Raw genomic sequence first — 26,414 nt, 5'->3', positions numbered from 1 at the left:
CCTGGGGGGTAGGCCAATATAAACCCCCCAGGGCACCCATGCAAAGGGTTTGAACCTGTTAGAATTAAACCAACACCTAGGGGGAGAGGAGAGCGAGCCCTGCCTTCTTCTACCTCTAGCATACAGCTCAAGGAGCACGATTGTACTCACTAGTGCATTAGTGATCATGCGGAGACCCCGCAGAGCAGGACTAGGGGTGTTATCTCCTAGGAGAGCCCCAAACCTGGGTAAAGTGCGCCGGCGTTCGTGTCTACGCCTCATCTCGCTTCCAGGCACTGGTGACATTCTACTCGCTCCCACCATGATAAGCCATCCATTGGCATATGTCGCACCCAACTCCCGACATTTGGCGCCCACCGTTCGGCGAGGTGCACCGTCTCCCGGAGATCTGTTCTGGACGGGAACCCTATTCCTTCCTGGCGAGCGCAGCCAGCCCGGCACGCCAGACGGCGTCTGCGCCAACGCGCTGCGCGGCGCGGAGGTCGCATGCGCGACGAGCTGCCTGGCCGACCTTGTTGGCGAGATTCGCCTCTCCGATGATCCCACGTCTGATGCAGGCACCGATGGCCCCGAGAGCCGTCTCGTGAGCCTCCTTCATTAGCTCCACGTCGCCGGCAAGCCTGCTGCTGACCTGGAATCGGTTGGCTCCACCGACCCGATGTTGGTCGACTCCGGCACGGTGTCGCTTGACGTGTTCCCCACCAATGTGGTGGTCTACGACGAGCCGCTTCCTCGCGCGAACAGCAGCGGCAGCACCGTCACGGAAGTGCTCGTCATCGGCCACGGCGAGCACTCTGGCGGAGGAGATCAGGATCCGTTGCGGGCGGCAATACAAGACCTGACTGCGCCCATCCCGGAGGACGCCGATGCCGAGACGCTGGAGGCACGCCGCGTCTAGCTCGACGAGAGCGCCAACCGGCTGGCCAGCATGAGACGCCTTTCGGAAGCCTAGCAGCGGGAGATGGACCGTGCTGTCGGCGACACGCCGGCTCCTCGCGGTCCTAGCCGCATTGGGCAAATCCGGCAGCGTGGCGGGACCATCGCCAGCATGTTCGGGATGGATCGTCCCGTCTACGCCACGCCTGCGGAGAACATACGAGCCGCCCAGGAGGCAGCAGACGAGCTAGATAAGCTCGAAGGCAACGAGCGTCGCCACATGACGGAGCGAGTCCAGCGGCTCCTCAACGCGGCTGCTGAGCAACAAGAGGTCGAGTGCCGCACTAAAGCGCCCAACCGGCGAAATGATGAGCCGCCTCCTCGCCGAGACCAAGGCCCGACATCCTGGACGCCGACTGGTGGCGCCCGCGATAAAAGAGACAAGGAGCCGGCTGCTAGCCGCAGCCGGACTCGCATCACCATCGAGCGCGACCAAGATGGCCGCCCAAGAGCAGTACAGCGACGAGACGACTGTCCGCCTCCTCCTCCCCGCAGGGAGAGGCGCATTTCCCCGCTGCCTGTTGATCACCCGTCACTCGGCGACCGGCTTGGCCGCCGAGAAGGAATCGGAGAAAATGATGCCCACCACCAGATCGATCGCCTCAATTGATCCCTGGCGCTAGAAGAAGAAGATGAGCTGGGTCCGCCATGCTTCGGACCCCGCATCCGAGACGAACCTTTCCCCAAAGGGTTCACGCTCCCGAGAGATACACCCAAGTACACCAGCTTCGTGAAGCCGGAGGACTGGCTGGTTGACTACTCCACAGCCGTCAGCATCGCGAACGGCAACAAGCGCGTTGCCGTGAAGTACGTTCCGCTCATGCTCCAGGGCACGGCCCGGACATGGCTCAATAGCTTGAAGCCCCGCAGCATCAACAGCTGGGTTGATTTCACTGAAGCATTCATCCGCAACTTCACCAGCACGTACAAGCGGCGCCCAAGCCCCGCCAGCTCTCCTTGTGTGTCCAAGGCCCCAACGAGTCGACTCGCGACTACCTCACGCGCTGGGCCGAGCTGCGCAACTCTTAAGAGGGCGTGCACGAGGTGCAGGCCATCGAGTACTTCACAGCCGGGTGCCGATAGGGCACCCTCCCCAAGCACAAGCTTCTCTGCGATGAGCCGGCGACCCTCGACGAACTGCTGGTCATAGCAGACAAGTACGCCACGGCCGACTCCTCCATGAAGACAGAGATCCAAGTGAATGTATCGGGCAAGGTGGCCCCTCAAGCTCCTCGGACCTCGGCTGGCGACACCAGTCGGCGACAGCTACCAAACAACAACAAGCGCAAGGCCATGCAGCCGGCCTCCACGAGCCGGCAGGTGGCAATAGTCGAGGATCAGCAGCCGGAAGGGCAGCCTCCGCCCAAGCGCTAGAAGGACAGCAAGCCCAACTGGTTGCCCGCCTTCTCATACGAGCAGACCCTTGATGCACCCTGCAAGTTCCACAGCGGCGCGAAGCCGTCCAACCACACAACTCGGAAGTGCCACTGGCTCATCAGGATCGCCAAGGGTGACGGACTCCAGCCCCCACCGCCTGCCGGCCCGCCGCCTCCTCCTCCTCAGCAGCCGGCTGTTTGGCCAGTCGGCGCGATACAAGATGAGTACCCTGAAGAGCATGGAGCCTATGTCGTGTTCACCAGCGTGGCCGACGATAGGCGCAGCAGACGGCAGCAACAACAAGTGAATGCAGTAGCATCAGAGACCCCTGAATTCATGCATTGGTCTGAGAAGCCCATCAGCTGGAGCAGAGCCGACCACCCAGAGATGATGCCCAATCCCAGATCCTACGCTCTGGTGTTGGATGCCACCTTTGCCACGGAGAAGCGAGCTGCTCGCTTCTCCCGAGTTCTGATAGATGGCGGCAGCAGCATCAACATCCTGTACAAAGATACCATGGAGAAGTTGGGAATCAAGCAGAGACATCTTCAGCCCAGCCGGACTGTTTTCCATGGCATTGTTCCAGGCCTTTCCTGCTCACCAATCGGCAAGACTCAGATAGATGTCCTCTTCGGGGACAAAGAACACTTTCGCCGAGAGCCAGTCTAGTTTGAGGTGGTGGACCTTGAGAGCCCCTATCATGCACTGCTTGGCCGGCCTGCCCTGGCCATGTTCATGGCGGTCCCCCACTATGCTTACCTAAAGATGAAGATGCCGAGCTCCAAGGGAATCTTGACCATAGCAGGAGACTACAAGAAGTCGTCCGCCTGCGCAGCAAAAAGCGGCCGGTTAGCCGAGTCCCTCGTGATCGCGGCTGAGAAGCGGCTCCTTGACCGGGTTGTGGCGATGGCTGCCAAGCAGCCAGAAATGTCTCCCAACCCCAAGGAGTCGGAAGCCGAGGGCTCGTTCAAGCCGGCAAAGGAGACGAAGAAGATACCCTTGGACCCGGAGCACCCGGAGAGGCATGCTGTCATAGGTGCAAACCTTGACAGCAAATAGGAAGGCGAGCTCGTCTATTTCCTCCATGAGAATCGGGACATCTTTGCATGGTCTCCCAAGGACATGCCAGGTGTTCCGACGGAATTCGCCGAGCACAAGCTACATCTGATGCCAAGCCAGTCAGGCAGCCCTTGCGCCGCCTGTCGGAAGAGAAGAGAAGAGTTGTCGGAGAAGAGATAGTCTGGCTCCTAGCAGCCGGCTTCATCATGGAAGTGTTCTTTCCAGAGTGGCTAGCCAACCCAATTCTTGTGCTGAAGAAGAACAAGCAGTGGCGCATGTGTATTGATTACACCGGCCTTAACAAAGCATGCCCCAAAGACCCATTCGCCTTGCCAAGAATCGACCAGGTGATTGACTCCACAGCCGGATGCGAGCTGTTGAGATTTTTGGATGCGTACTCAGGATACCATCAGATCAAGCTGAACCCGGCCGACAGGCTGAAGACCGCCTTCATCACACCATTCAGAGCCTTCTGTTACCTGACCATGATGTTCGGCCTGAGGAATGTCGGTGCTACGTTTGAGCATTGCATGCAGAAGTGTCTCCTCAAGCAACTCGGCAGAAACACCCACGTCTATGTGGATGATGTGGTGGTGAAGGCGGAGAAGCGTGGAACGCTGCTAGAAGACCTCAAGGAGACCTTTGAGAATTTGCGCCGATTTCAGATCAAGCTCAACTCGGAGAAATGCGTCTTTGGAGTACCAGCCGGCCAGCTTCTTGGCTTTCTGGTATCAGAGCGCGGCATAGAGTGCAACCCTATGAAAATCAAGGCCATCGAGAGGATGGAGGTGCCCACCCGACTGCCGGACGTGCAAAAATTCACCGGCTGCTTGGCATCCATCAGCAGTTTCATTAGTCGGCTGGGCGAGAAGGCTCTTCCCCTGTACCAGCTCATGAAGAAGACCACTTTTTTCGAGTGGAACGACAAGGCGGATGAAGCTTTTCTCCAGCTCAAGAGGATGTTGACCACTCCGCCTGTTCTGGCGGCCCCGACTCCCAAGGAGTCCATGCTCCTCTACATTGCCGCTACCAGCTGGGTGGTCAGCACAGTCATAGTTGTGGAACGCAAGGAAGAAGGCAAAGCACTGCCAGTCCAAAGGCCGGTGTATTACCTTAGTGAAGTGTTGTCCGCCTCCAAGCAAAGCTACCCCCACTACCAGAAGATGTGCTATGGCGTGCACTTTGCCGCCAAGGAATTGAAGCCATATTTTCAAGAGCACCCAATCACTATGGTCTGCACTGCTCCCCTTGCCGAGATCATTGGAAGCTGAGATGCCTCAGGTCGAGTGGCCAAATGGGCCATAGATTTGCCCCCCTATACCATCTACTACCAGCCTCGCACCGCCATCAAGTCACAAGCACTGGCCGACTTCCTCGTCGACTGGGCCGAAACCCAGTACTTGCCACCAGCGCCAGACTCTACCCATTGGCGAATGCACTTGGATGGTTCCAAGATGCGCACCGGTCTGGGAGCCGGCATCGTCCTCACCTCTCCCAAAGGCGACAAGCTCAGATATGTGCTGCAAGTCCATTTTGCCGCCTCCAACGACGTCGCTGAGTACGAAGCACTCATTCACGGGCTCCGGCTCGCCAAGGAACTCGGCATTCGCCAGATCCTGTGCTATGGTGATTCCAACGTGGTGGTCCAGCAGTCGTCAGGCGACTGGGACGCCAAGGACGCAAACAAGGCGAGCTACCGTTTCCTCGTAAAGCAACTCAGTGGATACTTTGAAGGATGCGAGTTCCTCCACGTGCCAAGAAATGACAACGAGCAAGCAGATGCCTTGGCACGAATCGGCTCCACCCGACAAGCAATACCAGCCGGCGTCGCCCTACAGCGCCTCCTGAAGCCGTCTGTCAAGCCATCGCCAGAATCGGATTCCATCTTTGTGTCGGCTCCTCCTGAAGCAGTCGGATCCGACTTGAGGACCCCAGCAACCGGCACGGGGAATTCGGCAGGTGACCCGGGGACTGCAGTAGCCGCACCCGGCCCGAGGACTTCACCGACTCAGCAAGCGGCAGTCGACTCCAACCCGCCGCCTTCCCCAACCTCCCTCGTGCAAGTATCAGTCCTAGCAGTCGAAGAAATTGCAGCACCTTCATGGGCCCAGCCCGTCCTCAATTTTCTGGTGAACACAGAGCTGCCGACCGATGAGATCTCGGCCCCGCAAGTGCAACGCCGGGCAGCAGCATACACCATAGTCAACAGAGAACTTGTGAGGTGCAGTGTCACTGGTGTTTACCAGCGCTGTGTAGAGCCGGAGTAAGGCCAAGCAATCCTCAAAGATATCCATCAAGGTGAGTGTGGTCACCACGCAGCGTCAAGAGCACTCGTGGCCAAAGCTTTCCACCACGGTTTTTTCTGGCTGACTGCTTCTGAAGACGCCAAAGACTTGGTCAAAAAATGCAAAGGGTGCCAGAAGTTCCGCTCCAAACCACATCAGCCGGCTTCTGCACTCAAGACTATCGGCATTCTGGGAACAGGGATCCCCAGACTTCCCTGCCTGCGGCCTGCGGCGTGGCTCAAGTGGTGGCCCAGTGCGGCCCATCTTCATCAGCACAAGACTCAAGACCCTCGCGAGGGGCCAAGCCTCGCGGGGCGGACGACACAAGGCCTCCTCAGGAACGGCCTCGCCAGGCAGGCTCGCGAGGAGGCGGAGAGATCAAGGCAGGGTACATCGCGAGGTGCTCGTGACGCAAGCCATGACGATTGAGACCAGGCGGGCGCCGGACTGCGCAGTGTCCTTGTTTCCTCTTTGGTGCAAAGGGGGCAAGCACAGGCGTGGAGTACCGAGGCATCAGGCAAAGGTTTCCATTTCAGTGCAACGAGACCAAGGCCAGCGGAGCGGCAGGATGGAGGTCACCGTGGAGCCCAAGACGGTGTCATCGCCAGTGCTTTTGGCAGCCGAAGACGAACTTTAGTCAGGATAACTTGTAATAGATGTTCCCCTTCAAAATGGCCGTTGTTGGCGCCCTTCCCGCTCAATATTTGGGAAGAGGACCAGGGCCTCTATAAATAGAGCTAGCAAGAGGGAAGGAGAGAACCTGGGCAGGAAAGGCGAGAACCCTAGCCAGAGAGGAAGGAGACAACCCTAGACAGAGAGGAAGGAGAGAACCCTAGCCAGAGAGAGAGAGAGAGAGGCGATCAAACTCACCCTAGCAGTTCAGCGCACCAGCTCAAGAACACCTCTCGCAAGGCTGTCCGTCCTTTGTACTGTCCATCACCAGCCCCAGAGGCAATCCACCACACCACACACTGGAGTAGGGTATTACACCACGACGGTGGCCCTAACCAGTATAAATCTTGTGTCCCTCGTGTTGTTCATCATTTAGCCTGGATTCTCGTGAGACGATCGGACGTAGATCGGTAGGGGGAAGATCTCCGTGCGCACCCCAGAGTTCGAACCTTAAGGGTCTGCCGAAACCCGACATCTGACATTTGGCGCGCCAGGTAGGGGTGCGCCGGAATCTTCCTTCCGCTGTTTCGCGTTCGATCTTCCGTCGTGTCCATGGCTGACGCTCGCCGGGCTCGCGCCGAGCGTAGGGCTGCTCTCGCCGCCCGCGTCGCCCAGACAACCCCCGTCGGTGGGTGTCCCCGTCGTTCCCCGTCGCCTGCCGCCAACGCCGCCACCGGCCCGGCAGGGAACGAGCAGCAGGCCCCGTCGCTGACTCCAGCTGGTTTGTCGTCCCACGCTCGTCGCGCCCCCACGGACGCGCACGCCGCGTTGCTCCTGGCGCGTGAGCTCCTGCACTACCGTCCCGTTGACGACCTCTACGAGGACTGGCTCGCCCGCATCACCGAGCTCGTCAGCGCCGCAGGGGGCTCCCCTGCGCTGTCACTCTCGCTGCCTCGCCCTCCGTCATGCGCAGGGGGCGCAGATCAGGAGGTGCCTCCGCCACCTCCTCCCCAAGAAGGCGCCCTGGTTCCAAGGCACGCGGCCCCAGGACGAGATCCACCGCGTCCGGCGCCCGCGTGACAAGAAATGAGTTGCCAAGAAATCCCTCGTCCCCAAGAAGGTGCACGCGTGCTCCCCACACCGGTGCGCCACGACCGCATCCCTGTGCCACCACGTCAGGACCCCGCGCTACTCCAGGCAGCGGCACGCGGGAATCCCTAGGAGCAAGCCCCGCATCAGCAGAGAGCTCTGGTGGCCACCGCAGGCTGCCGCGCCTTCACCACCGAGCTGCGTAGTGTCGCCTGGCCAGACAAGTTCAAGCCTGGCCTGCCTCCTCGCTACGACGGCACTGCCGACCCCGCGGAGTTCCTGCAGCTCTACGAGCTGGGCATCGAAGCCGCCAACGGGGACGAAAAGATCATGGCGAACTGGTTTCCCATGGCACTCAAAGACGGCGCCCGCACCTGGCTCCTCAACCTGCCCCCCGGCACGATCTCCTCCTGGGACGAGATGCACACTCGCTTCATCGCCAACTTCCAGGGCACTCGCGACCGTCCGTCGGCCGTGGGTGACCTGCGCCGCATCAAGCAGCAGCTCGGAGAGACCTTGCAGAAGTACATCCAGCGCTTCAACAACGCTCGCCTCAAGATTCCCAGGGTGACCGAGGAGGCCATCATCTCGGTGTTTTCTGATGGTGTCCGCGATGTCAAGATGAAGGAGGAGCTCACGATCCACGAAGATATATATACATCTCTGGAGTTGTTCAACCTGGCGACCAAGTGCGCAAGGGCTGAGGAGGGACGCCTCTCCCTTCTCGAGCTCCCGGCAGCAGACCCAGAAGAGAAGAAAACCAAGGCCAAGGATGTGAAGCGCAAAGGAGCAGCTGTGCTTGCGGCAGAGCCGGGCACGAAGCGCGGCAGGGACCAGCCGGAGTCGTCCGAGGGCAGCCGGTACTATGTGTACCACGATCTCCACACCCAGAACACCAACGAATGTCAAGAGCTCAGGGCCGTGCGAGAAGGCCGTATCGGTCGACGTCCCGAGCGCAACGATCGGGGCGGAGCAAGGGGTGCAGGACGCTGGGACGACCGTGGCCCTCGCCAAGGGTGGCGTGACCAGCCTTGCGAGGACAGCTGGCAGGACCAACCTCGTGAGGGAGCTTGGAGAGATCAACCTCGTGAGGATCGCCCGCAAGGCAACGCAGGACTTCCTCCGCTACCACCACCACCAAGAAGGAATGACGACCACCATCAGGACGAGGGGGCTGGGGGCTTCCAGGAGCCGCGTGCGATCGCTTGCATCTTGGGCGGCGCACAGGCCCCAGCCTCTCAGAGCATCTTCAAGCAGTTTGCTCATGAGGTGAATGTAGTCCTCCCCAAGCTTGAGGCCACGCGCCCTCTCAGGTGGTCTGCGTGCGCCATCACATTCAGCTCAGTGGACCAGCTCAAGTGCGTGGCAACGGCCGGTGTCCTCCCGATGCTCTGCTCCCCAGTCATCAGCAATGTGCAAGTTACCAGGACCCTCATCGACGGCGGAGCAGGGCTCAACGTCCTGCCGTTGAGACGTTCAACAATCTCCAAGTACCATACAATCAGCTTCAACCAACCAAGCCCTTCTCAGGAGTCACCGACGGTTCCACTGTCTCGATAGGGCAGGTCCGACTCCCTGTCACCTTTGGGCAGCGCAAGAACTACCGTACCGAGCTCATCGACTTCGACGTCGCCCACATTCGCCTGCCATACAATGCCATCCTCGGGTATCCAGCCCTGGCCAAGTTCATGGCAGTGACTCACCATGGATACAACGTCCTCAAGATGCCGGGAAGTGGAGGAGTCATCATGGTCCCCTGTGAAGAGAAGGATGCGGTGTGCTCCCTCGAACGCGCCTTCCAAACCGCGTCAGTCGAAGACCCAGACAGCAAGAGTGGAAACCTTCCTGGAGCAGCTCCCAAGAAGAAGAAGACGTCGCCTGGCTCAGGGCCTCAGGAGGCAGGCACCTCCGGAGGCGCCACACCGGAATTTGCGCCCGTCCAAGGGGCGCCACCCTCCGTCGCATAGGAAGGCGCGCCCGGCGCCCTCCTCAGGCAAGGCTCGGGGGATCTCTCTTGGGGAGCCACTGACTTTGCCAAGGTCATGGGGGAGGCGCTCGGGCACCACTTGGAGGCGTACTTCGCGGCACGTTTCCCTCAGGAAGGCGTAAGAAAAGGAGGGCCCAACCCTCAGGAGCTCATCACCAAGGTCGCTCAGGAGTTGCAGGAATCGAGAGTCATGCGCGGCAACCGCCGCCTGCCCAGCGTAGCTCCCCATCCAGGCGAGGATGGCGGGCTGCGCGTCTGCATCGACTACCCAGGGCTCAATCGACTCGCGTCTCAGGAGTGCTTCTGGCCCTCACGTGTGGGGCATTGCGCGGGTCCGCCGCACAACTACGTTTGCAGGCTCTTTGGCTTGCCGAACGCGGCTGCTTCCCACTAGCGCCTGATGAGGAGCATCCTGGAAGCTCGGGCGGCCAGGCACCGCGCGTTCCTGGAAGAGATGGAGATGGACCTCACCGAGCCGCCTGGACCTCCTGAGCCTTCGGAGGCTCGGAGCCCCGAAGGCTCGTGAGGATTGGCTTCTTCACCATGCGTCGTCAGCTACTCTGACACTCGCTCTGCAATGGTATCAGGTGACTTCTTTCCATGTTTCATTTCAGCTGGGAGCGCCCTTAGGGCTGCATCATTCCCAGGTTGCGTGGGTCTGTCCCCGCGGCATGTATCCATTTTGCTTATGTCTTCAGCTTACCTTGTTGGGGGCGCCCCTCGGGCTGCATCATCCCCAAGCCGCCTGGGCCTGACCCAGTGGCGTTTGCTTCTCTCTGCATCTATCTAAGTTGATTTGCTTCTTCATGCTTAACCTGCTTGAGATAATCGCCTGCTCGATTGACACCTACCCTTGGAGCCGCTCGCTCTGGCACGACGCTTGCGCGTGGGTCGTCCCTGCAACGCCGACAAATCTGAGTGGTCGAGCTCTGGCCGCGGTAGCCCCGCATAGCGCTACCTCGCTAGGCCCTCAGTGCCTCAATCACTCCCTCGGAGCAACCAATGGCTGGTCGGCAACCACGATGGTAGACCTTGTTTTCCTCATGTTGGTGTGCAGGATCCGTCTAAGGAACAGTGTGGGGGGCGTCGTGAGCCCCCTCTCCCTCTCTCCCGTACGATCCGCTCACGCGTTAAAAGGGGGGCGACTGAGCATCGTGACTCACGGGCTCTTACTGGCTCTCCAGCCCTCACCCCCTGGCCTTGACCCATGGCATCGCGACCTGTCATACCAGCGGCGGCTGAGCTCAGTCGAGGGCTGGGACCTGAGGACGTAGAGCATGAAGGAAAGTGTGGGGAAGAGGGGAGAGGCTCGCGAGGGCCTGACCCAGTGACACCCCAGCTGCCGGCGCGCGGGCCTGGCACCTCGCCGGAGAACTACTCCAAACTCATAAGATAAGTCACGCCTCTGCAGGAGTTAAATCAACACAACGCCAAACCCTCGCCTAGTGTGGCTCTGTCACGGCGACGTTGCCTTCCTTTCTCGCCCAGCGGAGGCTGCTTGAGCGCTAAACGGGACCTCCTGAGCATCGCCACTTAGGGGCTCTTACTGGACCTCGAGCCGCTCACCTTCTGGCCTTGACCACGGCATCGCGACCTGACATACCAGCGACGGCTAAAGCCTGCCTAGGGACCGGGACCTGTCAGTGTAGAGCACCAAGCCCTCGTGAGGATAGAAAGGGGGAGCTGAGACAGGACAAGCACCTCGCATCAATTCATAATAAGGATAATATTCACGAACGACATGGCCGGCGCCTTACATACCCCCACTGGGTGTTTCTTCCATTCCTCGCACGGAACAAGGAGCGCGCAGGAAGGATAACTGTGTACAAGCCTCGTGGCCGCCTAGCCAGGCGCATAATGAGGGAGCAAGGGGAAGCGGAGACGCCCACGTCCAATCAACCGCCACGCGGCGCCCAAGGCCGCGGGCTGATGGGGCCCACGGCGCTCCGCACTTGCCCCTTCGCATCTCTGCTAAGCCAAGTCCAAGCGCGCCTTGGGCCCGGGGGCTACTGTCGGCGTTCTGGGAACGGGGGTCCCCAGACTTGCCTGCCTGCGGCGTGGCTCAAGTGGTGGCCCAGTGCGGCCCATCTTCATCAGCACAAGACTCAAGACGCTCGCGAGGGGCCAAGCCTCGCGGGGCAGACAACACAGGGCCTCCTCAGGAATGACCTCGCCAGGCAGGCTCGCGAGGAGGCGGAGAGATCAAGGAAGGGTACCTCGCGAGGTGCTCGTGACACAAGCCATGACGATCGAGACCAGGCGGGTGCCAGGCGGGCGCCGGCCTGCGCAGTGTCCTTGTTTCCTCTTTGGTGCAAAAGGGGCGAGCACAGGCGTGGAGTACCGAGGCATCAGGCATAGGTTTCCATTTCAGTGCAACGAGACCAAGGCCAGCGGAGCGGCAGGATGGAGGTCACCGTGGAGCCCAAGACGGCGTCATCTCCAGTGCTTTTGGCAGCCGAAGACCAACTTTAGTCAGGATAACTTGTACTAGATGCTCCCCTTCAAAATGTCCGTTGTTGGTGCCCTTCCCGCTCAATATTTGGGAAGAGGACCAGGGCCTCTATAAATAGAGCTAGCCAAAGGGAAGGAGAGAACCCGGGCGAGAGAGGAGAGAACCCTAGCCAGAGAGGAAGGAGAGAACCCTAGCAAGAGAGGAAGGAGAGAACCCTAGCCAGAGAGAGAGAGAGAGGCGATCGAACTCACCCTAGCAATTCATCGCACCAGCTCAAGAACACCTCTCGCGAGGCTGTTCGTCCTTTGTACTGTCCATCACCAGCCCCAGAGGCAATCCAGCACACCACACACTGGAGTAGGGTATTACACCACGACGGTGGCCCGAACCAGTATAAATCTTGTGTCCCTCATGTTGTTCATCGTTTGCCTGGATTCTCGCGAGACGATCGGACGTAGATCGGTAGGGGAAAGATCTCCGTGCGCACCCCAGAGTTCGAACCTTAAGGGTCTGCCGGAACCCGACATCCGACAAAAACTATCTCCATTGCCTGGCCCTTTGCCGTCTGGGGCCTAGACATGGTGGGACCATTCAAGATGGCGCACGGCGGTATGAGTCATCTGCTTGTCGCGGTGGACAAGTTCACCAAGTGGATAGAAGCAAAGCCAATTAAGAAATTGAATGGTCCGACTGCTGTGACTTTCATCTCCGACATCACCATCCGGTATGGCATACCACACAGCATCATCACCGACAACGGCACAAACTTTGCCAAAGGCGCCTTGGCCCGTTTCTGCGCGACGCGGGGCATCCGACTGGACTTAGCGTCCATTGCCCATCCGCAGTCAAACGGCCAAGTGGAGCGACCAAACGGCCTCATTTTGTCCGGCATCAAGCCCTGACTGGTCGAGCCTCTGGAGCGTTCGGCCGACTGTTGGCTCGATGAGTTGTCGGCCGTCCTCTGGAGCCTGCGCACAACTCCGAACAAGTCAACCGGTTTCACGCGTTTCTTCCTCGTCTACGGCGCTGAAGCCGTCATCCCGACGGACATAGAATTCGACTCCCCTCGAGTCAGCATGTACACCGAAGAGGAGGCAGAAGAAGCACGTCAAGATGACGTCGATCTGCTGGAAGACGGCCGGCTGTTGGCACTTAGGCAGTCCACCATCTACCAGCAGAGCCTGCGCCGATACTACAACGAAAGATCAAGCCAAGATCCTTCCAAGAGGGAGACCTTGTGCTCCGGCTGATCCAGCGAACAACCGGCCAGCACAAGCTCTCGGCACCTTGGGAAGGTCCCTTCATCATCAGCAAGGTGTTGGGCAACGACTCCTACAACCTCATCGACGCCCAGAAGCCTCGAGCACGCAAAAGAGATGACTCCGGCAAGGAGACGGAGCGACCGTGGAATGCAAACCTCCTTCGAAGGTTTTACAGTTGATGCAGTATGTACCACGCCAACTTTTGTATTATGTACGAAGACTCCGGGTCCCCTGAGAAGAGCTCGGGGACTGCCCTCTTTTATCTATATGATAAGTATTACACCTATCATTGTGTTGTTTCATTAGTCCGTCTGGCACCGGCTTCGACCAGTTGACACGGGGACTTGCCGCCTTGTACTATGTAATGCTTCCTGTAGCCGGACAAGTAATGTGTTGGCACTCAAGCTTTCTCCTGCCAGAGGCCGCAGCTCGCAGAGCGACTGTTCGGCCGGCAGGAGTAAAGGCAGAAGGAGTGTCCGCATGAAAAATGGCTAAGGACCCAAAGCGTGCGCATAGTTCAAGCCGACTTCCCACTTCGTCGACCGGCTGCTGAGCAGCCGGCCGGCCGGCTTCTACTTAACTTGCTAGAAAACTCTAATCGGCTAAGTACTTGCCTCTCGAAAGTGGCCAAGTACTTGACCCAGCCACAGTTTGCAAAGCGGCTGTTTGGTTGGCAAGACGGCAACCAAGGGAAGGCGGCAAAGGAAAAAGCCAAAGAGCAGAAAGCAAGGAAAGATAGAACTCGAAAAAATATTTACATATCAAAAGGGCCTTGGCCGATATTGAACAGAAGTTTGAAATACACCCCGCGGGTGGAATTGTGCGAAATCAACAAAGTTTGTCGAGACTGATAGACAGCTAAAAACCAAGATAAACTGGCGGCCTAGGGAGCGGCAGACGGCTTCGGTGGAGCGGAGGAGTCGTTAGCGCCGGTTGGTGGAGCGGCCGGCTGGTCAGTCTCCTCTTGGTCGCCTTCAGTAGCAGCAGGCTCGCTCAGGCGTGGCTCGTTGCTGGAGGCACGGTCGAGCTGAGGCTGGCCGTCCGTTCCGACCTCTGGCGCCTCCTCTTCACCTTCCTCCTCCTCATCCTCGTCTTCTTCCTTGCCGCTGGAGTCGATCACCTCGGCCGAGTCCTCGCCATCCTCCGGGTTCAGCCCGAACCATTCTGGTGGCGCCTCGGCACCGTTCTTGACCCGCTCTGGGATGAAGACGCTGGTGTTGGTGTACTCGGCGATTGCCACCGCGCGCTTGACAAAGTCATCCTCCAATGCCACCAGCTCCTCCTGGGCCTCCTGCCAAAACATGGTCAATTGGGCTAGATTTAGCCAAGGTACCACGCCTTGATAAACTCCAAGGCCCGGCGCGCTCCAGCTCGGGCTGAGGAGCCCTTCCAGGCCTCAAGACGGCCGGCCGCAACCTCCAGCCAGTCGGCGGTCTGGCTGGGCGTGCGTGGAGCCGGCATGTCTGGCCACCGGGCTGCGATCGCCTGAGCGCCAACACGCTGAAGTCGGCATAGCATCCGATGAGCCGGCCGAAGGCGGGCCTGGATGCTGAGAAACTGCTCGCTAAGGGTCCGGGCGGCGTCAGCAGCGATCTCTGCGCCTGCTGCCCTCCGCCCTTCGCGATCGTCCTCGATGGCCAGATTGGCAGCGCCGGAGTGGCCGGGGAAGAAGTCTGCTCAAACAAAGAGCTAAAAAGCCAAAATTAGAAACAAGAAACCGGCCTGATCAGAGGTTGGCGGCTCAAAGAAAGAAAAAAGAGGGAAGCTGACCATCAACCATGTCTTCAATCTCGCCGAAGCCGGCAGTCAGCATTGCCTCCTTGTCGGTCCAGGCGGAGTGCTCGGTCTCGAACTCAGCAAGGAGGCTGACCTCCTTGTCCTCCGCCTCCTTCTGGGTCTTCTTGAGAAGCTCCGCCTGCTCCGCCAGTTGCGTGACCAGCTGGTCACGCTCTTCGGCCAGCTTACTGCACTCCGCATACTTGGCACGAAGCACGGTGTTGGCTTCGCCCAGCTGCTGCTGCAGGGCGGCGTTGACCGCTGCAAAAGTAGAAAAAGAAAAAGGACATCAACAACCAACAAAGAGAGATATAGTTGCCGGGAAGATCCGGCCGAACTGCTCGGTAGTCGGCCCGAATCTCGGGGACTACAGTCCGCGGCTGCGCCAGCGCGCCCCCACGGAGAAAGAAGTTATCAAATACCAACAGAGAAGAAGAACAGTCGCCAGGAATATCCGGCCCGATTGCTCAGCAGTCGGCCCGAATCTCGGGGACTACAGCCCGCGGGTACGCCAGCGCGCCCCCGCAGTGAAAGAAGAAGACTAACTCTGGCTCTCCGACAAGTCGACGGCCCGTTGATCCAATTCCTGGACTTTGGAGTTGAAGGCGGCTGCACGGAGGTTGTGATAATCCTGCAGCAAAGATATCAGACAAATATTAGTACTCCGAGCTTGCCAATTAAAGTTCCGAGCCGCCTGCTCAGCAGCCGACCCGAAACTCGGGGACTACACCCAGTGGGTGCGCTGGTGCGCCCCCACGGAGCAATACAAGAATTAAAAGCAAAAAGCAAGAAGCATACCAGGACGGCTGCTCGCCACTCCAGGAACGCGTTGTTGCAATGCTTAAGTGCATCGGCTTCAGCGCGGAGCTTGGCCTGGACGTCCAGGATCGCCTCGTTCAAAGGGCCCGGCCCGCCTCCCCGCACCCACCTAGTGGGCGCAGCGCTGGTCGCCTCGGCGTCCGGGATTGAAGAGCTCGCGGCGGCGGTCTCCCGCGGGCGTGGCGCCGAAGCCGCCTTTGCGAACCGGCGGCGCGTTGGGGTGCGGACCTCAGGAGTTGGGCCCGTCACCGTCTCGCCTCCGGCTGGTGGCGCGGCGGGTCAGCCGCCTGCTTGTATCGCGCCTCCTCAGAAGGTGGTGGCGGGGGCACGTGTCATGACCGGTTTTTCAATAAATTAATTATTGTGAGACCAATCCCTTTTACGGACCAGTAAGGAAGAATTCCTTCTCACTAGTAGACAATATCTTGGTCACAGAAGAAAAATACCAGGAGTACTAAATATAATACAAGGTTGAGCGGAGACTGCCCAACAATTTATTACATGCACGCCGATAAAACAAGGCGGCGGATAGGGTGGCATACTACTAACTCACGATAATAACGATGGTGGAAATATCACCGCAAAGCGAGTGATATGACTCCTGAAGACTACAGCTCTTCGAGCGTCGGAGTGAGGCTCGAGGAGACTTATTGCGGGTGGCGGAAGCGTATACAATACAAGTGACCAATATCCGGAATCGCGCAGGACTGACTGGGACTCCTCTAGGCGTCGGACGCGCTATCAATCTCTTCATCCAAGAGATCGCCTTCGCCAACATCTGGCCAAAACAACAAGCCAGGTGAGTACTATGAAAGTACTCGCAAGACAGTTCGGACATAAGATATAACAAATGTAAACATGAAGCATATGAAGAATTTATCCAGTGCGTTCAGACCTTGAGATAATAAATACTGGGTGCCAAGCGAGGGTCTGAATGACGCCTCGAGCGGAAACTGCAGAATAGTAATACTGGTGCCAAACGAGGGTCTGCATGACTCCTCGAGAGGAAAATGCAAGAATAGTAATACTGGTGCCAAACGAGGGTCTGAATGACTCCTCGAGAGGAAAATGCAAGAATAGTAATACTGGTGCCAAACGAGTGTCTGAATGACTCCTCGAGAGGAAAATGCAAGAATAATAATAATGCCACAGTCGGACGTCTGAGCGACATCACATAAAGGGCTTATAACCGAAAATAAAGGACGAACATGCCACAGTCGGACGTCTGCGCGACGTCACATAAAGGGCTTATATTACAGTTCAATAATTTAATAGTTCGGGAACATAAATTATCACAAGTACGAGACGAATAAAAATCTTGTCCATCCACAGGAATAATAATTAAACTGGATTTACCACTTGAGCTTGTTCACCGGGGACAAGTTTTCCACGCGGATAGATATGGATATACTGATTTCACTACTTGATCTTGGATACGGTGACTTGGAAGGAATTGACTCTGCAGAGTTTGTACTTAACCACAGCCAACGGATTTCAGTAGTCACAGGGACTAGTTCCGGCTACGGCGTTTTAGAAGAAACACGTCTAACCAGTACACACCCGATTCAACCTTCCGAAGCCAGGGATCACCCTCGGCAACGTTCAAGAAAAACCTTGAGACAGGGAGGCTACAACCTCGCGTAGCATGGGATCAAATTTCTATACGCGCGCTCTAAGGGGGTCCCCCCCCTCTCGGTCCCAACCGGAAACACCCATGCCCCCTGACCGGATGACTGGCTTTAATCCTGGGCCAAGGTACCATCATCCCGGCCTCTCTGTTTGGTGTGTACACGGAAAGAGGTTACCAACTTACTAAACCGCATCCTGGCAAAATGAAACACGTGGTAGCACGGAAGGGGGAAAGGACGATAACGTGACTCCATCCACGTTAACGTCGGAGAAAGTCGGATGACGCAATGCTGGTATGCTACAACAGTACCACCTTGCTGCCCTTCATGTCACCACATGGTTAGGCCATCTCTCATCAGAGATCATCGCAACTTTGGAACATGCGGGGAAAAGAACGATAACGTGACTCCGTCCACGTTAACGTCGGAGAAAGTCGGATGACGCAAGGCTGGTATGCTACAACAGTACCACCTTGCTGCCCTTCATGTCACCACATGATTAGGCCATCTCTCATCAGAGATCATCACAACTTTGGAACATGCGGGGAAAAGAACGATAACGTGACTCCGTCCACGTTAACGTCGGAGAAAGTCGGATGACGCAAGGCTGGTATGCTACAACAGTACCACCTTGCTGCCCTTCATGTCATCACATGATTAGGCCATCTCTCATCAGAGATCATCACAACTTTGGAACATGCGGGTAGTTGCCGTACAAGCAACGAGGCATTTACCGACACTCATATGCCACGCACAAACTTTCAAGCAAACATGCAAAACACTTATCATATCAAATGTTCAAATTTGCTTGCCCGGTTCGGAGAAGTCGGAGTCTAGCTCGGCGAAGTTCGCGGCTCCGTCACCTCTTCCGGAACCTACGACAATCACGAAACGGGCACTAACGTGAAAACCAACGCGTGCACAGAAACATCTCCAAATATTTTTCAAATAAATCCCATAAAAAACTAGACAAAATTTGAAGGTTGTCCGAAAAAGAATCACTCAAAAATCCCTTTTTATTAAAAAGTTATAAAGGTTTCTGTCCAGGGACTTATCTGTAATGAAACAGAAAAGTTCCAGGGTTTTAACTGAGAAAACAGAAAACGGTTCGATTGGAAATGCGCAAGCTCGAGAGGGAAAGCGTATTTGCCCGAAGGCGCCAACAGAAAACGGTTCGAGGGAGAATATAACAGAGGCTGACATGCGGGTCCACATGTCAGGTTTGAAAAGCTCGCCGGCGCCCGAAGACTGCGGTGGACGCCGGCGTCGAACCACGGCGAGTTAGGAGGATCGGAGGGTACGAAGAACTTCAGCATCTTCTTCCGCGTCGGTGGGTGGTGGACTCGACCAACGGGGAGCACCACGTCGACGGCGACACTATCTCCGGCGGACGGCGGCTCGGGTGGTGGTGGAGAACTCCGGTGGAGGGCTGCAAACTTCGAATTGAAGCGCGGGTCAGAGAGAGGGATGCATAGTGAAGCTACTGGCAAGAGAAGGGAGGCGGAGGTGCACACACGGGGGCGAATCGAGCTGGATCCCGTGGCGGGTCGCGGCGGCCGGAGTCGAGGAAGGAGACCTCCTCGGGGCTCTTCAAGTGGCTAGGCGTGCTCTAGGTGAATTGCAGGGATGGTGGGTGCTCGAGTTGAAGCTCGGGGCCTCTATTTATAGGCGGATCGACGGGGTGGCCGTGAACGGAGAATCTCCGGCGAGCGATTACGGCGATGCAGTGGATTGGCAGGAGGTTTGAGTGGCCAGGCAGCATCAGTGGAGGTTCCTGGTGTCATTCCACAGCTAGACGGAGTTGGTCTTGGTGTAATGGTGTCGGTCCACGGTGAGATGGCCGCACGGGCTCGACGGCGGCAGAGAGCGCGCTCCGCGCCCTGCGGTTCACGACGAGAGCGGCAGCGCGTTCGGGGGAGTGGAAGGCCACGCGGCAAGCTCCGGTGGCTTGGGCGGCGCTGGGTGGCGCCGTCAGCGCCGTGCCTCCCGCTGGCGGCCGCAAAGCCGCCGCTGGCGTCGGTCACGGGGCGGCGCACCTTCTGCAGCTCGTCGTCAACGTCCGCAAGGTGCCAGGCGTTCGTGCGGTGCAGGAACAAGGGGGAGGGGACGAGGAGCAAGGCGACACAATGGCACTGGCGAGATCGACAACCATCTCTGAAGAAAACGACAGTAAGCCACTGAACTGTTCTCTGAATTTTCTGAACTTGACAATGACCATGCACTGCAGGTGTTCGACAGAAAGATTTGGCTATGAGATAAATTTTTCTGGGGCTGTAACTTGGTGAGGTGACCACTCAATGCACCCAGAGGCCGCCTGATTTTACTTGGAATTTTTGGAGAAGGATTTGAATGAATTTCACCAAATTTGACAAATCTGGTCCAAACTTGCAGCAAGTGTAGTTTGAAAAATTTGAACTGAAGACTAGTCGATCTTCATGGATCTTGGTTGAGGGTTCAAAGGACTAGGAAGGAGAGTTGGTTTGGGGGCAAAAATCAAAACAGAAAGTAGAGTTCCTTTGTAAATCACCAATGGATAGAATAGAGGACATAAATTTATTTGAATAAGATTTAAATGGAAAATAAACATAGGGGAGGTTCAACTTGCTGGATTAGATGCCAAACATGATCCAAACATGAGGGAGGGGTTAGGAGAGAGGATTTTCACTAAGGCCATGGCAAGAAGGAATTGTTGAAAGTGGCAAAGGATTATTCCAAAAGCCATAGTGCAATTTTCAAAGAGATTTTCAAAAGGCATTTTCCCAAGTGAAAAGCATTTTGTCTTGAGTCCAAAAAAAGCAAAACCTCCAAGACCAAAGACAGGTCTTGGGTGAATCCAAATAAAACTTTTGCCATAAAAAAACTATTTGAAAGGGAGAGTTCTTTTGAAGACAAAATTTAGATCACCTCCCTCAAGTCAAATAAAATATTTTGAAAAAATCCAAATAAAAACTTGGGTGTCACAACACCTACCCCCTTAGGAAAAATCTCGTCCTCGAGATTTCTGCTGAACCTCAAATAGATATGGATACTCTGCCCGGAGAGAATCTTCCCTTTCCCATGTAGCTTCATCCTCAGTGTGGTTGCTCCACCGAACTCTGAAAAACTTTGTCGTTTTCTGACGGGTCCTCCGTTCAGACTCTTCCAATATTTTTACTGGCCTCTCTCTGTAGGTGAGATCTGGTTGCATATCAATGTTCTCATGAGGTACATGCTTCTCCGGGTTACTCACACATTTCCTCAACTGTGAGACGTGGAATACGTCATGGACGTCTGACAGTTCCTTGGGTAGGTCTAGTTGGTAGGCTACCGTGCCTCTTCGTGCCTTTACACAAAATGGCCCAATAAATCTTGGGGCTAGCTTCCCCTTAATTTTGAACCGTTGCAGACCCCTCATAGGAGATACTCGGAGGTATACGGAATCACCGGGTTCAAAGCTGACCTCACGATGCTTCTGATCATAGTAGCTCTTTTGTCGGCTTTGTGCAGTCTTGAGTCTGTCCCTGATTTGTTTAACTTTCTCCTCGGCCTCTTTAAGCATGTTCGGGCCGAAGATACGGCTGTCACCTGTTTCTGACCAATTCAGTGGGGTACGACACCTTCGTCCGTACAATGCCTCAAAGGGTGCCATTTGTAAGCTGGCTTGGTAACTGTTGTTGTAAGCAAATTCGGCATACGGCAAACTCTCTTCCCAACTGGATCCATAGGTGAGCACACAGGCTCTTAGCATATCCTCTAGGATTTGATTTACACGTTCCGTTTGTCCATCAGTCTGAGGGTGGTACGCTGTACTGAAAGCCAGTTGCGTGCCCAGAGCTTGTTGTAGGTGATCCAAAAATTTGGAGACGAATTGTGTGCCTTGGTCTGATATTATAGTCTTTGGGACTCCATGCAAGCAAACTATACGGGAGAGATAAAGCTTGGCCAGTCTTTGTGTGGAGTAGGTAGTCTTCACAGGAATGAAATGAGCAACCTTGGTTAGTCGGTCAGTGATGACCCATATGGCGTCATTCCCGCGTTGTGATCGGGGTAATCCGACAATGAAGTCCATTCCTATTTCATCCCATTTCCACTCTGGTATCCTGTTTGGCTGGAGTAGCCCTGCCGGCTTTTGATGCTCAGCCTTGATGCGTTGACATGAATCGCAACAAGCAATGAATGTGGCTATATCTCTTTTCATACCGTGCCACCAAAATCTTTCCTGAATGTCCTTGTACATTTTGGTTCCTCCAGGATGGATCGAGTATGGAGCGGTGTGGCTTTCAGTTAAGATTTGTTGCTTGAGTTCCTCAATGTTAGGTACGCAAAGTCTGTCTCCGTACCATAGTGTCCCTTCACTGTCTGTGACGAACTCTGAAGCCTTACCAAGGTTCATTTTCTTCTTTATACCCTTGATGCTGGGATGCCCCTGTTGAGCCTTCTTAATTTGTTCCACCAGGGTGGGTTGTATCTCCAGATTTGATACGGTGCCCTCAGAGACTAACATCATGTTGAGCCTAGTGAACTCTTGCTGAAACTCAGGCCTCAAGTTTTGCGGACCGTCATTGTCCGGGCTGGGGTTTCGACTAAGGGCATCTGCCACTACATTTGCTTTCCCTGGATGGTAGTGAATGCCGACATCATAGTCCTTGACCAATTCCAACCAGCGTCGTTGGCGTAAATTTAGCTCTGGCTGTGTGAAGATATATTTGAGGCTCTTATGGCCCGTGTATATTTCACAGCGATTTCCCAACAGAAAGTGCCTCCACTCCTTGAGTGCATGAATAACTGCTGCTAGCTCCAAGTCATGTGTTGGGTAATTTTCCTCATGTTTTCGCAGCTGCCTGGAGGCATATGCGACAACTTTGCCATCCTGCATTAGTACACATCCGAGACCTTTTCTGGAGGCGTCACAATACACTTCAAAACTCTTGTGAATGTATGGCATAGTTAATACCAGTGCGGTTGTCAGCTTCTTCTTCAGTTCTTGGAAGCTCTGCTCGCATGTTTCCGTCCATACAAATTTCTTATCCTTCTTGAGCAACTGTGTCATAGGTTTTGCCACAGTGGAGAATCCTTCAATAAATCTTCTGTAATATCCGGCCATTCCTAGGAAACTCCGCACATCAGTAACGTTGGTGGGTGGCTTCCAGTCCAGTATGGCCTTGACTTTTTCTGGGTCTACGGCCACGCCTTCTTGGTTCAGTATATGGCCTAAGAAACCAACTTGTCTTAGCCAAAATTCGCACTTGCTAAATTTGGCGTACAACTGATGTTTCCTTAATTATCCCAAAACAATTCTGAGGTGCTCAGCATCCTCTTCTGGTGTCCTTGAGTAAACCAGAATATCGTCAATGAATACCACAACAAATTTGTCCATGAATTTCATGAACACTTTGTTCATGAGGTGGACGAAATATGCGGGGGCGTTCGTTAGTCCAAAAGGCATCACTGTAAACTCGTATAACCCATATCTGGAAGTGAATGCTGTCTTGGGGATATCTTCTGTCCGTACTTTTAATTGGTGATATCCCGATCTCAAATCAATCTTTGAGAATACCTTGGCTTGTGCGAGCTGGTCAAACAAATCATTTATCCATGGCATCGGATATTTGTTTTTGATGGTGACCATATTGAGAGCTCGATAGTCTATACACAGTCTCAGTGTCCCATCCTTTTTCTTTGCGAACAACACAGGCGAACCCCAAGGTGAGGAGCTGGCTCGAATAAATCCTTTGTCCAATAATTCTTTTATCTGCTTCTTCAACTCCACAAATTCTGAGGGTGCCATTCTATAAGGTTTCTTATAGATGGGAGCGGTGCCAGGTGCTAGTTCGATACTGAATTCTATCTCTCGGTCTGGTGGCATGCCTGGTAGTTCTTCAGGGAACACATCAGGAAACTCGCATACCACTGGAACTTTTCTCAGTTCTGCAATGTCCATTTTGTTCAGTTTTGGTTGCTGTGATCGTGGCCTTTCTTGAGCGGAAACTCTTATCGTCTTGCCATGATGGTGAGTGAGAATCACAGTCCGATTGAAACAGTCAATGAATCCTTTGTTGGTGGTCAACCAATCCATCCCTAGAATGACATCCAGTCCTTTACTCTCCAACACGATGAGATTCGCGTGGAATTGTAGTCCTTCGAACTCAATGACCACTCCTCGGCAGTAACCCTGAGCGATTTGCTTATTTCCGGGGGACTTGATGATCATAGATTTTTCCAAGGGAAGTATCGGAAAATCATGTTGCATAACAAAACTCTTCGAAACGAACGAATGGGAAGCTCCAGAATGAAACAAAACCGTGGCAGGTACTGTGTTGACAGGGAACGTACCGAGCACGATGTCTGGGGCATTCTGTGCCTCTTCCCTGGTCACATGGTTTAGGTGACCCTTCCTGTGGTTGTTGTTGGCTTTGCTCGAAGAGACGGCATACTTGAGACAGGGCTGCTTCGCTGTCGTGTTGACTGGACTGACCCTGAGTGAAATTGTTGCTAGTCTGTGTCCCATAAACCTCTTCTGGCTGATTGGGCATGGAGCGAGTCCACGGGCGAGACATTTTTCCAGTCTGGGGTATTATTGTGCAAAACCCATGAGAAAAAACTGTGCAGCACAAGGGAGACCTTGCAAAGGCAACAAATTTAAAAGATCTCAAGGTTTTCAAGAAAACATAAGCGATTTTGCATGGAGAAGAACTGCTTAGCAACTATCTTACATGCAAAAAGCAAACACACGATATAGCACTTAGGATGCGCGTACACATCCTGACATGTTATTTAGACTAGCGTACTACTCCGGAGGGCAGCAAACACACCAATACAAACTAGCGTACAGATAAAACAGCACATCATACAAGCAGACATAACGCGCGGCTACTCGGCGCTCTCAGTCGGAGATGGTGAAGATTTCCTTTCCCTTGCCGATGGCAAGACTCAGCGGTCCAGGAGAATCAACCTCCACCTCCTCTCTAGCTGGTTCCTGGCGCGCAACGCTGCGCTGCGGTGATGGCGCGGGGGCGTCTGGTGGTAGAGCGGGTGCGGCAGGCGGCGCGGCTCTGACTGGAGTAGGAGCGATGACTCGGTCGAACTCCTCAGTGGTAGGCAGACGGCGAGCAGTGGCCAAAACGGCCGGTGCATACGAGGCTGAAGACGAGACGAATGTCAGAGGCGGCGCCGTGTGGAGAAGCTCCTTCCTGCTGGCAGGACCGCCCCGGACTAAGTCCATGCGGGCAGCCACAAGATCGTCCACGAGGTTGTCGAAAGACTCCTCCAGAGCCTTGAGATACTCCACAACCATCTCGATGGCTTCATCTCGTTCTCCCCGATGGCAGGCGAACGCATAGTGGCTGGTGTAAGGCACATGGCATGGGAGGTAGCGGTAGCGACGAGTCTTCATCGTAGGAAGGATGTCCCGAAGGCGAGCTATCGCCTCACGGGCAGCCATCTGCATGGCATGCCTCTCCGTAGGCATGGCCCTTCCCACAAAACGGAAGTGGCGAGCTGCAGAACGTCCTCCCTTGAATTGCACCACAGCTTGGTGCATAGACACGTCGTCACTGAGCTTGTGGTGGTAGAGCGTGAACTCCGGGCGAGCTGCTGGCCCGATCGCGAGCTTGGTGATGGAGACGAGGAGCTTGACAAACCCCTCGGGCACGTTCGTGAACACTCGATTCTCACAGCTGCTGCCAGCCATCTACAAAAGTAGGCAAAAATTCTGAGTAGTCATGTCATAAATTTATGATGACCAACAGAAAATAGCTACAATTGCAAAATGCTGAAAAAGCACAAAAGACGCTAATAATCGATTAGCGATCGCACCTAGTGGCTTCCTACAGTCAGCCTGGCTCTGATACCAAGCTTGTCACGACCGTTTTTTCAATAAATTAATTATTGAGAGACCAATCCCTTTTACGGACCAGTAAGGAAGAATTCCTTCTCACTGGTAGACAATATCTTGGTCACAGAAGAAAAATACCAGGAGTACTAAATATAATACAAGGTTGAGCGGAGACTGCCCAACAATTTATTACATGCACGCCGATAAAACAAGACGGCGGATAGGGTGGCATACTACTAACTCACGATAATAACGGTGGTGGAAATATCACCGCAAAGCGAGTGATATGACTCCTGAAGACTACAGCTCTTCGAGCGTCGGAGTGAGGCTCGAGGAGACTTATTGCGGGTGGCGGAAGCGTATATAATACAAGTGACCAATATCCGAAATCGCGCAGGACTGACTGGGACTCCTCTAGGCGTCGGGCGCGCTATCAATCTCTTCATCCAAGAGATCGCCTTCGTCAACATCTGGCCAAAACAACAAGCCAGGTGAGTACTATGAAAGTACTCACAAGACAGTTCGGACATAAGATATAACAAATGTAAACATGAAGCATATGAACAATTTATCCAGTGCGTTCAGACATAGAGATAATAAATACTGGGTGCCAAGCGAGGGTCTGAATGACGCCTCGAGCGGAAACTGCAGAATAGTAATACTGGTGCCAAACGAGGGTCTGCATGACTCCTCGAGAGGAAAATGCAAGAATAGTAATACTGGTGCCAAACGAGGGTCTGAATGACTCCTCGAGAGGAAAATGCAAGAATAGTAATACTGGTGCCAAACGAGTGTCTGAATGACTCCTCGAGAGGAAAATGCAAGAATAATAATAATGCCACAGTCGGACGTCTGAGCGACATCACATAAAGGGCTTATAACCGAAAATAAAGGACGAACATGCCACAGTCGGACGTCTGCGCGATGTCACATAAAGGGCTTATATTACAGTTCAATAATTTAATAGTTCGGGAACATAAATTATCACAAGTACGAGACGAATAAAAATCTTGTCCATCCACAGGAATAATAATTAAACTGGATTTACCACTTGAGCTTGTTCACCGGGGACAAGTTTTCCACGCGGATAGATATGGATATACTGATTTCACTACTTGATCATGGATACGGTGACTTGGAAGGAATTGACTCTGCAGAGTTTGTACTTAACCATAGCCAACGGATTTCAGTAGTCACAGGGACTAGTTCCGTCTACGGTGTTTTGGAAGAAACACGTCTAACCAGTACACACCCAATTCAACCTTCCGAAGCCAGGGATCACCCTCGGCAACGTTCAAGAAAAACCTTGAGACGGGGAG

This window comes from Aegilops tauschii, chromosome 2 (assembly GCF_002575655.3).
Source record: "Aegilops tauschii subsp. strangulata cultivar AL8/78 chromosome 2, Aet v6.0, whole genome shotgun sequence".
Taxonomy (NCBI): Eukaryota; Viridiplantae; Streptophyta; class Magnoliopsida; order Poales; family Poaceae; genus Aegilops; species Aegilops tauschii.
This window is presented reverse-complemented; position numbering follows the sequence as displayed.